This window comes from Lepus europaeus, unplaced genomic scaffold (assembly GCF_033115175.1).
Source record: "Lepus europaeus isolate LE1 unplaced genomic scaffold, mLepTim1.pri SCAFFOLD_29, whole genome shotgun sequence".
NCBI classification, from domain to species: Eukaryota; Metazoa; Chordata; class Mammalia; order Lagomorpha; family Leporidae; genus Lepus; species Lepus europaeus.
The window spans coordinates 2520054-2531381 of record NW_026909167.1 but is presented as its reverse complement, the minus strand read 5'-3'; positions in this window follow the sequence as shown (position 1 = coordinate 2531381).

Genomic DNA, 11328 nt, shown 5'->3' with positions numbered 1-11328 from the left:
CAGCTGCCACCTGGGCCTGCTTGAATGGCTGTGGCCACAAAATTCCAGAGTTTCCATTGCATGGTGGCTCTGGGTGGTGAGCCAGAGAGGGGGTTGCAGGCCTCCCAGAACCCTTCTTGGAACAGTTCTGCCCCACAGGTCCCTGGCTGGAGCTTCCCCATCCTGGCACCCACTGACCCCTCTGCAGGAGGCAGCTTGGCCTAAACCACCTTTCCTTCACTCTGCTGCTTGGCAGGCTGCAAGGTGTCCAGGTCTTCATGCTCTGCTTCCCTTTGACTTCAGATTGCTCTGAAAGCAGCTAGAGCCACCCACACAGCCCTCCTGGGTCTGTCAGATGCCTCTCTGGCCAGGGTTGCAGCTGTGCCGAGTACCTGAGTGCAGAGCCCTCATCCAGGGCAGGGACTTGGCTCCTTCAGACTGGCCTCTGCTCCCGGTCTCCACCCACCCCAGACCCAGCTCTGCCTCAGCCTGTGCCTTGCTCTTGACAGTGACCATCTGTCACCAGGAGCAGTGTTCTGCACTCAGGTGGGTTTTAATGGAAATAGGTTTGCTTGGCTTCCGGTTCTGGTCTGCAGCCCCTTGGCCGTACCTGATGATGACCTGGCTGGCAAAGTCCTGAGGCCGTATGGGGCCTCATGTGGCAAGACTGGTCACGTGGCCTCTGGTTCCCTCTTCATGGGAAGCCATGAGACCACATCTCATCCCAGTCACCTCCCAGAGGCCCCGCTTCCACATGCTTTAGTTTCCACTCTCTTAGTACCACTCATGGTTGTTCACACCTCACGGTACCAGCTGGGCTGGTGGGGGTTGTTCACTTCTCATCTCACTGGCTGGGCTGGTGGAGTTCACAACTCACAGCACAGCTGGGCTGGTTGGGGTTGTTCACACCTCATGGCACAGCCTGGGCTGGTGAGGTTGTTCACACCTCATGGCACAGCTGGGCTGGTGGGGTTGTTCACACCTCATGGCACAGCCTGGGCTGGTGATGTTCACACCTCATGGCACAGCTGGGCTGGTCAGGGTTGTTCACACCTCATGGCACAGCCTGGGCTGGTGATGTTCACACCTCATGGCACAGCTGGGCTGGTCGGGGTTGTTCACACCTCATGGTACAGCTGGGCTGTGGGGTTGTTCATACCTCATGGCACAGCTGGGCTGGTCGGGGTTGGGGTTGTTCACATCTCATGGCACAGCTGGGCTGGTCGGGGATGGGGTTGTTCACACCTCATGGTACAGCTGGTCTGGTGAGGGTTGTTCACACCTCATGGCTGCATCTGGTCAGGGTTGTTCACACCTCACAGCATAGCTGGACTGGTCAGGGTTCACACCTCATGGCACAGCTGGACTGCTCAGGGTTGTTCACACCTCACTGTCTCCTTTCTAATGATGTATGCTTGTTAAACTTTTACTCGGCCTATGTGATTGGGGTCCCATGCATTATTTGTGTTCCCCTCAATAAAAAGTGCTGGCTAAGAACCATGCTCATTGCTCTTCTGATGGAGGCTCCCATGTCTTGTCTTTTCATTTGAAAACCCAGCGATCATATACTTGTTTTACATAGTGAAAATACGTACTCTTGTCTTAATTATTCTTATAATAAGCCATGTTATAATTAACTATTGCCATCATGGTATATGACAGGTCTCTTGAACTTATTCCTACTATGCAAATGAAATGTGTCCTCCTTTGACCAAAATAACTTCAAATCCCCTCCATGTGTCTTTACATTTCAATGGTTTGCCTATAGACAGCACAAAGTTGCATCTTGGTTTAAATTTTCCTATATAAGTCTCTATCTTTTAATTGCCAATTTAGATAATGCACATTTAAAATGATTATTGATATAATTTGTATAGTATGTGTCATATTTGCTATGATTTTTTATCAGGATTAGTTCTTATGTCTTATTAATTGTTCATTTGAAATGCTAAAATGCAAAGGGAAAGAGATCATCCAGCTACTGTTTCACTCCTCAAAACTTTACAACAGCTGTGCTTTGGCTAGGCTTAAGGCAGGAGCCAGGAAATCCATCCAGGTCTCCCCATGAGTGGGATGGGTCCAAGCACTTGAGCCACCAGCTGTTGCCTCCCAGGGTGTCCATTTGTAGCAAGTTGAATCAGAAGTCTTGTGCAGTACATCTGTAGTAATAGAAACATAGAGAACATCACCCAAGTACTTTTCTGTAGCATAGATTTTAGTGACAACATTATGGTTTTTTCTGTGCTATATGGCAACTTATTTGAGCAATCATTCTTAAAATAATAAATCACTTCTTGGCAGCAACATTTTTCACAAAATAAGTAGGAAATGAATGTTTCCATTAACATAAGAATCACTATGTGCTTAACCATTGCCAATCAGTGTAATTGTTAGTGCTTTTCAAGGAGACCTTCCTTGGCCCTTGTCATGTGTAAGGCACTATTCCTGCCCAGGGAAGCTGATTGGTTTTGTTTCTTCAACAAATATATCTGATATTCTGTATTCCTTTCTACAATGACCTAGCTCCTAGAGTCTAGGAGCAAACCAGATGAGTTCTCTCACACCTCCACTCATATTCTCTTCCAAGCACCCACTACGTGTTTCCAAAGGCAAAGCAAACGAGCACACCTCCAGTAAGCCAATTATTTCTCAGCTCATTTTACATTGTGATGTAGCAGCTTTGGAAGATTTTTAATTAAAATGGGGAAAATGAATATGTGATAATGTAAAATTGTCATGATTAAAGACATCAGAGCTATCAAACCTGATAGCAAATTTGTCTCCAGGTTTTTTGAGGCTATAACCATGATGCACTTGTTACATGATTCAAATTGGAACTTAAGAGTTTTCTAAATTTTTTGTGGGATAGGAAGCCTGAAATTCTAAGTATTGGTCTTAAGGATGATATAGTGGAAGTGGTTTAGTACCAACCTGGAAATGGACCAGGAAGTGCAAAATGCTGTGAGTGACAGAAAGCAACATCCAGCCATCCTTGCATCTATCCATCTGTTCACTTATGCATTCATTCAACAATATTTATTGAGGGTCTACTGTGTGCCAGGCAGCCAAGGCATACCTATGAGTAGAGCAGAGGATGCCCCATGAAAAGTGTGGCTTTTCTGTGAAGGAGAAGATGGAGGTGCAAGGAGGCATTCTAAGGTCCAAGGAAGAACTTGGCAGGTGAATGGGGCTAGGGATAAAGGACAGGAAGATACTGTACCACTGCGAATGGTGCAGGCAAGGAGAAGGTCTGAGACCATTGTTTTTATTTATGTATTTCCATTGTATTTGAAAGGCAGAAAGACAGAGAGAGTGAGCTTGGGAGAGAGAGAAAAAGACAAATCCTCCATCTGCTGAGTCAATGCCTAAATGCCCTCAACAGCTGGGGTTGTGTCAAGCTGAAGCCAGAAGCCCAGAACTCAACCTGGGTCTGTCCCATGGGTGGCAGGGATCCAAGTACTTGAGCTGCCTCCCAGGATGCACATTCATAAGAAACTGGATCAGAGGTGGTGGAGCAAGAGCTGGAAGCAGGCACTCTGACATGGCGCATGGGTGTCCCAGGGAGAAAGCCTCACTGCACACGCTGGGGATCAAGGCTGGAGCAGGGAACTCCACCCTCTTTTGTGCCTGCTCTTCCCCCAGCCCCAGCCTCTCCCTGCCCACTGCAGGAGTTGGCAGCAGTGGATGGAGGTCCTTGCTGGGCTGGGGGAGACCCTGGCCTGGCTGTAGGGCAGACCTGTCCGGTAGATACATAATGCAAGCATGTGATCTAAAACATTCTAGTAGCTGTATTAAAATTGCAAAAAGTTCAATTAACTGAGTAATATTTTTACTTCACCAGCACATCCAAAGCACAATCTCTTTAATATGCAATCATTGTAAAAAAATTACTAACAAATGACGTCCCCTTTTTCATACTTATCATTCAAAACCTGATGCACAGTTTGCACTCTGGCATAGTTTTAGCCTCCCCTCCCCATTGGCCACCTTTTAATGCCACTCTGGACAGCCCAGTGCAGTGCTTCTCTGTGCCTCAGGCTGGCAGCAAAGGGCTGGGGGGGAGGATCAGGCTCCCACCCAGGTTGATGTGCTTGGGGGATGGGGAGGGAGGGGCAGGGGCCCAGGTGTGTAGGCTGCGTGATCTGTGGTTGGGGGATGAGATGCTGAGCCTTGCTGTCTGCAAGGGTCCTTGGGGTGTGTAGGGTGCTAGGATGGGGGAGCTGAAGGGGCAGTAGTAGTAAGGGCAGTATGCAGACAGCTGCCCCAAGCCATTCTCCCAACTTCCCTTCACAGAGACAGCAACAACCGGACTTCTCAGTGGTGAGTGGATGCTCCTGCCTGACAGAGAAGGCAGCAGGTGCCCAGGTGGGTGTGCAGGAGATGCTAGAGGGAGCCAGGAGGCCTGCCCCACACCACCTCAGGGTAGCAGGATGCCCCTGCTTCTTGTCCCCATGCCCTCCAGGTGATGTGTGGCTGCCTCTGCCAGGGCATCATTTTAAAGCACCTGGCCCCAGGCTTCCCCAGGAACAGGAAGTGGTGCCATTTCCCCTCCAGAGATCAGGAACAAAAGCAGAGCATTGCTGGGCCTGCATTTGGGGCTGCTCAGGGCTGGGGTTCTTCACTAGAGCAGGCCTTGGAATGGCTGCTTTTACTGGGAGAATTTATCTACAATTCAACAAAAATGCAATTTGATAACGCATGCTCCCAGTTGAGAGGTCTGGTCCCCCCCCCCATGGTTTTGTGCAGTCATGAAGCATGGGTCCTGCTGCCGCCGCTGCAGAGGAGAATGCAAAAGGGCAGGGAGGTTGGGTCTTGTCCAAGTCTGCCCAAAGACAGGGTCAGTGTAACCCACCTGGCTCCCCTGTTCCCCAGGTGCCACTACTCGGGTCCTGTCCACGGAGAAAGACCTGGGAGACACACACTGCCTTTCCCAGTGACTGCACCTGCTGATGTGGCCAGAGAGGGATGGGGGGGAGACCCTGGGAGAGGGCAAGTTGCTGCCTGAGCTGCAGGTGCAGGCATGGTGTGAGCAGGAGGGAGAGGAGGAGGGGGATTATAGTGGAAACAAGCAAAACCCTGAGTTGGGGAGGGGTCCTCAGTGCCTTCCCAGCTGCCAGACTGTCTCCCTCACCCCTGCAGCCCAGAGCATGTGACCAAGGTGGCGCTGACGGTGGTAATGCCCATCATAATGTCTGTCTTTGTGCTGGCCCTGTACCTGCACGCCCAGCAGGTAGAGTCCACCACATGCCTGGACTTCCTCTGGAAACTGAAGGTGGGTAGCACTGGAGCCAGAGCTGGTTGCAGTAGGAGGTGCCCAAGGAGTGAGCAGTGCACTAAGGGTGCTCATTGGCTGCGCTGGGCTGGGCTCACCATGAGCCCCACCCAGCTGCCTGGTGCCCCATGTCCAGTCCCAGTGGGGCTACTCTCTGCTCCCTGGTGCCAAGAGGCAAACACTGGAGTTTATTCCAAACCCATGCTGGACAGTGCTGGAACTGAGGAACCCAGAGTCGAGAAATAGCTGCCTGAGTACTTCCTGAGCTGCGTGTCCTCAGGCAAGGACACCCAGCAAGGAGGCAGGAGCCAGGGAGGGCAGGAACCTGGCCTGCATGGGGAGGTGGCCCCAAAGGCTTCTGGGAGGGCTTGCTGTGGCCCAGTCCAGCTAGAGACACACCGGAGGAGGAAGGACTGAAGTAGCGTCCAAGGCCATTGACAGGAAGCCCAGCCCAGGGCAGTGACAGAGGCTGTGGGATTTCAGGAGGCCACAGCTCTGGCCTGGGCTGGGTACACAGGTAGAGGTGGAATCCAGCCAGTGCTGTCCCCAGGCTGTGTGCCCTGTGCATCTTGTGCACGTGGAGGAAGGGGTGCCCACGGGCCAGGCAGAGGGTGCTCAGGTGTCAGCCTGGGCTATGGCTCCTTGTTACCTGTGCAGCCACAGCCCAGCCTCTGCCTCCTTAATCCTCCTCACCTCCCAGAGACAGCCACTGTTATGCAGCTCACTTGTGTTGCATGGCCCTGGAGGAGAGCGTGCCTGCGGCCCAGCCTGTCACCCACACACTGTCTCTGCAGCACCTCAGGGTGCCCTCCCACAGGCTGCAGAGCCCCAGTTCTCAGTCAGGCTGCTGAAGGGAACCAGGAGGTGCCTGTCTGCCCCATAAACAGGAAGCAGCCACAGCTGGGTGTTGTCTGATGCAGTGCCCCATCATCCTAGAATGCACCAATATCTCCCTTGCAGCACCCCTGTGGGAAGTTGGCAGCAAGGTCCGGTCCTGCCTGCTGCCCCCTGGCTGTGGTCCAGGGTCCTCTGCAGTAGGTCCCTTTGCATGTGCTCATCCATCTCTCCTAGACCCTTGGTCCTTGTCAGTCTTTTTAAAAATAGTTTATTTATTTATTTGAAAAGCAGAGTTACAGAGTGGAAGAGGCAATGAGAGAGAGAGAGAGGGAGGGCGAGAGGGAGGAAGGAAGGAGAGAGAGAGAAAGAAAAGAAAGAGGAAGGAAGGAAGGAGAGAGATCCTCTATCCACTGGTTCACTCCCCAGGTGGCTGCAATGTCTGGAGCTGTGCCAATCTGAAGCCAAGAGCTTCCTGACTTGGGCAATCTTCTATTGCTTTCCCAGGCCATAGCAGAGAGCTGGCCTGGAAGTGGAACAGCTGAGACTCGAACTAGCACCCACGGGATGGGATACTAGTGCTGCAGGTGGCAGCTTTACCTGCTATGCCACAATGTGGCCCCAGTCCTTGTCAGTCTTAAGGAGCTTGCTATTCTGTGACCTGCAGGCTCATGTGAAGACTCAGGCCATGGCTTCCTGGACAAACTCAGGCAGTGAGCCCATGCCCTCCTCAGTGGCTCACCCGGGCAGACTCCAGCTTGGTATCTGTCACGTGTGTGTACATATGTGGGTTTGTGGGACAGGAGCTGGTCCCTGCTAGCCCAGGCCACCCAACTCCACTCAAGTCCCCAGCAGGTTAGCAAGTTTGTTCCTAGGCACAATGTCAAATATGTCCCCAGCAGACACTTGGTGTGGGGACACAGCCTCTGACCCTGCCCAAGCTTCCCAGCTGCCCCTTACAGGGGGACCTAGAGCCTAGGTGGGGGCTGACAGAGAGTTGGGGAGGCCTGGGGCCTTTGCTTTCCAGAGGCACTTGCAGAAGGAGCCCCCTTAGCCGCAGGCCTCCTCCTGGCCCAACCAACAGGTCTCAGTTCTCAGTAGAACCTACTCTTGTCCCCTCCTTCAGATTGACCCTATGAGGGGATCAAGAGGCTGTGGACCCCTGAGCCTTCCCGCCAGGCAAAGATGCAGCCACACAAGCAATTGGCAATGGTGTGTGCTGGGAGGTCCCCCAGGGGTGGCAGGAGTGCCTTGCTGGGCCCTGGAGATTGAGCTGTCTGCATCCTCCACACCATTCTGCCTGATGCTCTGTTCAGATGCTCTCTGGAAAGGACAGTGTCCCATTTCTGTCACCTGCTGGGGGGCAGGGCAGGATGAAAGGAGCTACAGTGTGCCTGGGCCTGGGGTGGGGCCCAGGCATGTGGTCTCAGCAGGTGCTAGAGCCAGGCTGTCAGCCTTCTGGGGCATTGGTCAAGGCAGGTGGATCAGTGGCTGCAGCTCCTCCATGGGACACCCCCCAGGAGAAATAAGGAACCCATGCTCCATCATCCCTTAGCACACCTGGGAGCAGGAAGCTTATTCTTGGGGTAGGGCATGGCCAAAGTGCCCCCCACCCCACAGAAGCAGAGACCCCTGAGCTGGAAGCCTGGGACCTGCCTGGCATCTGAGGGTATCGTGTGGAAAGTGGGGATCCTAAGGGTCCAGGAGTCTCCTGAGGCATGTCCCCAATCTTCACAGCCCCGTGTCCAGTGGATCCTGGAGACCTCATGCTATGGACAGCACAGGAGATCTGGCCACCTGTGGGGCAAGTTTTGGTGGTTGGGCTTTGGGGCCCCAGAGCCTCTGCCCTGAGTTTCCCTCCTCTTGTTCCCAGGTTTTCTTTAAGAAAGATTTGTGTATTTATTTTGCACACAGAGTAACAGATGAAGGGAGGGAGGGGGAGAGAGAGAGAGAGAGAGAGAGAGAGAGAGAGAGAGAGAGAGAGAGAGAAACTTTCATCTGCTGGTTCACTCACCAAATGGCCACAATTGCCTGGACTGGTCCAGGCTGATGCCAGAAGCCAGGAACTCCATCTAGGTCTCCCATGTGGGTGCAGGGGCCCAAGCACTTAGGCCATCCTCCATTGCCTTCCCAGGTGCTTTAGCAGGAAGGCAGATCAGAAGCACAGCAGTTGGTATGCAAACCAGCACTCCTAGGTTAACTCACAGCTTAACCTGCTGTGCTACAGTGCTGGTGCCTGGACCCAGGTCCTACAGCCTTGGGAAGCTGTGCCAGTTCTTTCCCTAGGGAAAGCCCCATCTCCACCCCCACCCCCCCACCAGGTGAGAATCAGGGCCCTAAGCTGCAGTCCTGGCCCTGCTTGGGATTCTGGTTGCAGCTGATAGAAAGGCATCTACATTGAAGTGAGCAGGCTGGCTGCAGCCTTTAAACAGTCCTGCTAATGGGCCTTCCCTGCCCGCATTCCAGTGCTCACTACCAGGTAAAGGGTGAGCATCCTGTTTGCCCCCAGGGTGAGGAAGCTGGCTTCCTCTGCCCTGTGGTCCTGTGTCCCCAGGGCACTCTGCTTGGATGAGTGGCTGTACCAATGCCTCTTTGCATTGGCCCCCTGTGGGTCACTATGGACCTCCTGATCAGAGAGCTCAGCACTGGCCCTTTAACTTGGGTGAGGGCTGAGTGACCATTAATGCCATCTGTACAGACCCTGGGCCCAAACCAGGGGAAGCCAAAGCCAGTGGTGGTGTCCTTCTCTAGCCATGGCTGGTACCTCCTGGCCTCATCTGTCTCTGTGATGAGTCCTCTCTCACAGGAATCTGAGCTTAGACAAGGCTTTGGGGGTCCCTGCCCCACCCAAGGGATCAGTCCTAGGCCCTGGCCACATGCTTTTCTGGTGTACTTTCTGATACTGAAAGGAAAACACAAGGTTCAGAGACTGGGGGAGCCGGAGGGCCAACTGGGATGTGGGCATTGGACCATACCTTCCTCTAGTGCTGGGCTCCTCCCAGCCCCTCCTCCAGGACCTGTGTCTTCACAGGGCCTCCCTCCTCCAAGGCCAACACCCTCGTGGGCTTCACTTCCCCAGAGGCAGGCAGGGAGAATGCATACTCACCAATGCCTTTCTTCTCCCTTTGCCAAGGGCGTGCTCTTTAGGGAAGGCTTGCCATAGAGGTAGCAGAGAGGGAAGGAGAGCTGGCTGGGGCACATGATGAAACCCTGGGCCTGGTGTGGCCACCTCCCTTTCACCACTTCCTGTGTCCCAAAGCACGGAGGAGAAAGAGGACAGGGAGGAGCTGGAGGCCTACAACTGGTGGCTGCTGTACAATGTCCTGTCCAAGGACATGACCGCCTACTTCATGGCCCGGGAGTGGCACAATGACAAGCTGTACTACCAGTCCTGTGAGTTCGTGGCTGTCATGTTCACCTCCATCACCAGCTTCTCTGAGTTCTAGGTGGAGCTGGAGGCCAACAACAAGGGTGTTGAGTGCCCGCAGCTGTTCAACGAGATCATTGCTGGCTTTGACAAGGGGCTGACCCGGGGAGGGTGTCCTGTGGTTCAGCGTTTAGGTATGGACAGTGATGTGGGAGCCCGGCATCACTGTCCTGGGCACTTCATGGGTGCCTTGCATACATGTTACAGATGAGGCACTGAGGCCCATGAACCTGCAGGGTCTTGCTCAAGGTCACTGCCGTTAAGTGGCAAAGCTAAGGGTTCTGCCCAGGCTGTTGGAACTTAAACTTGCAAGCCCTGCCCAGCTGGCTCACCAGTCACTCCAGTGTCTAGTGGCTGTGATTGGGGCATAGAGAAGATCAAGAGAAGGAGGAGTCCCAGGCTAAGGGGAGAGGCAGGCCAAAGACACAAGGCCCTGGGTTGCAGGGATGGCCATTAAATCTTGTTCCACCTCCTGGAGTGCCCAGGGTGTGGCTGCCCCAGGGATGCTGAGCCTAATAAAGCAGTCTCAATAGGGCAGTGAGGGGGTAACCCCTGCAGGAGCACAGGGCATGGACATGGAGCACAAAGAGGAGGAGGCTGGTGTGGCTGGGCCTGGGCAGTGCTGCAAACAACCCAGGAGACCCCTAGGGCAGTGAGTTGCATGGAGTTGGAGGAGATGGTACTGGGAAGGCTTTTGCAGGGCCAGAATGAGGCCCACCAGGCAAGGAAACAAGTTTCCTAGGATGGGGTGGGGTTGTAAGCCAGTGAGGGAGGAGATGGCCATGCAGACCCTGTCAGGGACACAAGACCCAGAGGTGATGAGTGTCCATAGGGCTCTCTAGGGGTGGGGTGCATAGGCCACAGTTGCTCTATAGCATGTAGGCAGGGTGCAGGAGGCCTGGCTACCTTGGGAAGTGTCAGCAGCTTCACTCTGCTGGTGATGGAGGCTGTGAAGGAAGACAGTACTGCTCTTCTCTGGGGACCTCAGTGTCCATGCCTCAGATGACCCGCGTGTGGCCGCCTTCTGTCCAGATCATCAGTGAGGCAGCTGGAGAAGATCAAGGCCATCAGCAGCACTGACATGGATGCCTCGGGCCTTGATGACTCCACCTATGACAAACTGGGCAAGACACACATCAAAGCTCTGGCTGACTTTGCCATGAAGCTGATGGACCAAATGAAATACATCAACAAGCACTCCTTCAACAACTTACAGATGAAGATCTATGATCGGGGCCCTGGGCACTCCCCTGACCCATCCTGTATGTGCTGCTAGGGGTCAGTGGCAGACACCAGTGACCCATGGGAAGGACATGCCCCTACTCCTTGCCACACCCCTGTTTGAACCTGCCTGGAGGCTCTGTGCTGTGCTCCACATGGGCTGCCCCACAGGCAAATGATACCATTTGTTCCCAGCAGTGCTGACCTAATCGCTGTGTTATGAGCTAAAGTGTTCCAGATTGATTCAGTAAAAATGAGAAATAAAAGAAGCAAATATGTGACACATTTCCAATAGAAAGTAAAGGAACACAAGTCATTACATTTGGAATGTACAAAAGTACTGACTATAGAGTCTGCAGAACAGCTAGAAAAGTAAAATGAATAAAGTGACATTTTTAGAAAAGAAATATGAAAAGAATCATGTCCTGTGGACAATGAAATGATTATGCCTTAACATTTAGGATAATATTTTTAAGAAAGATTTATTGATTTATTTAACAGGCAGAATTACAGACAGAAAGATGGAGAGTCAGAGAGGTCTTCCATCTGCTGGTTCACTAGCCAGATGGCTACAACAGCTAGAGCTGACCCAATT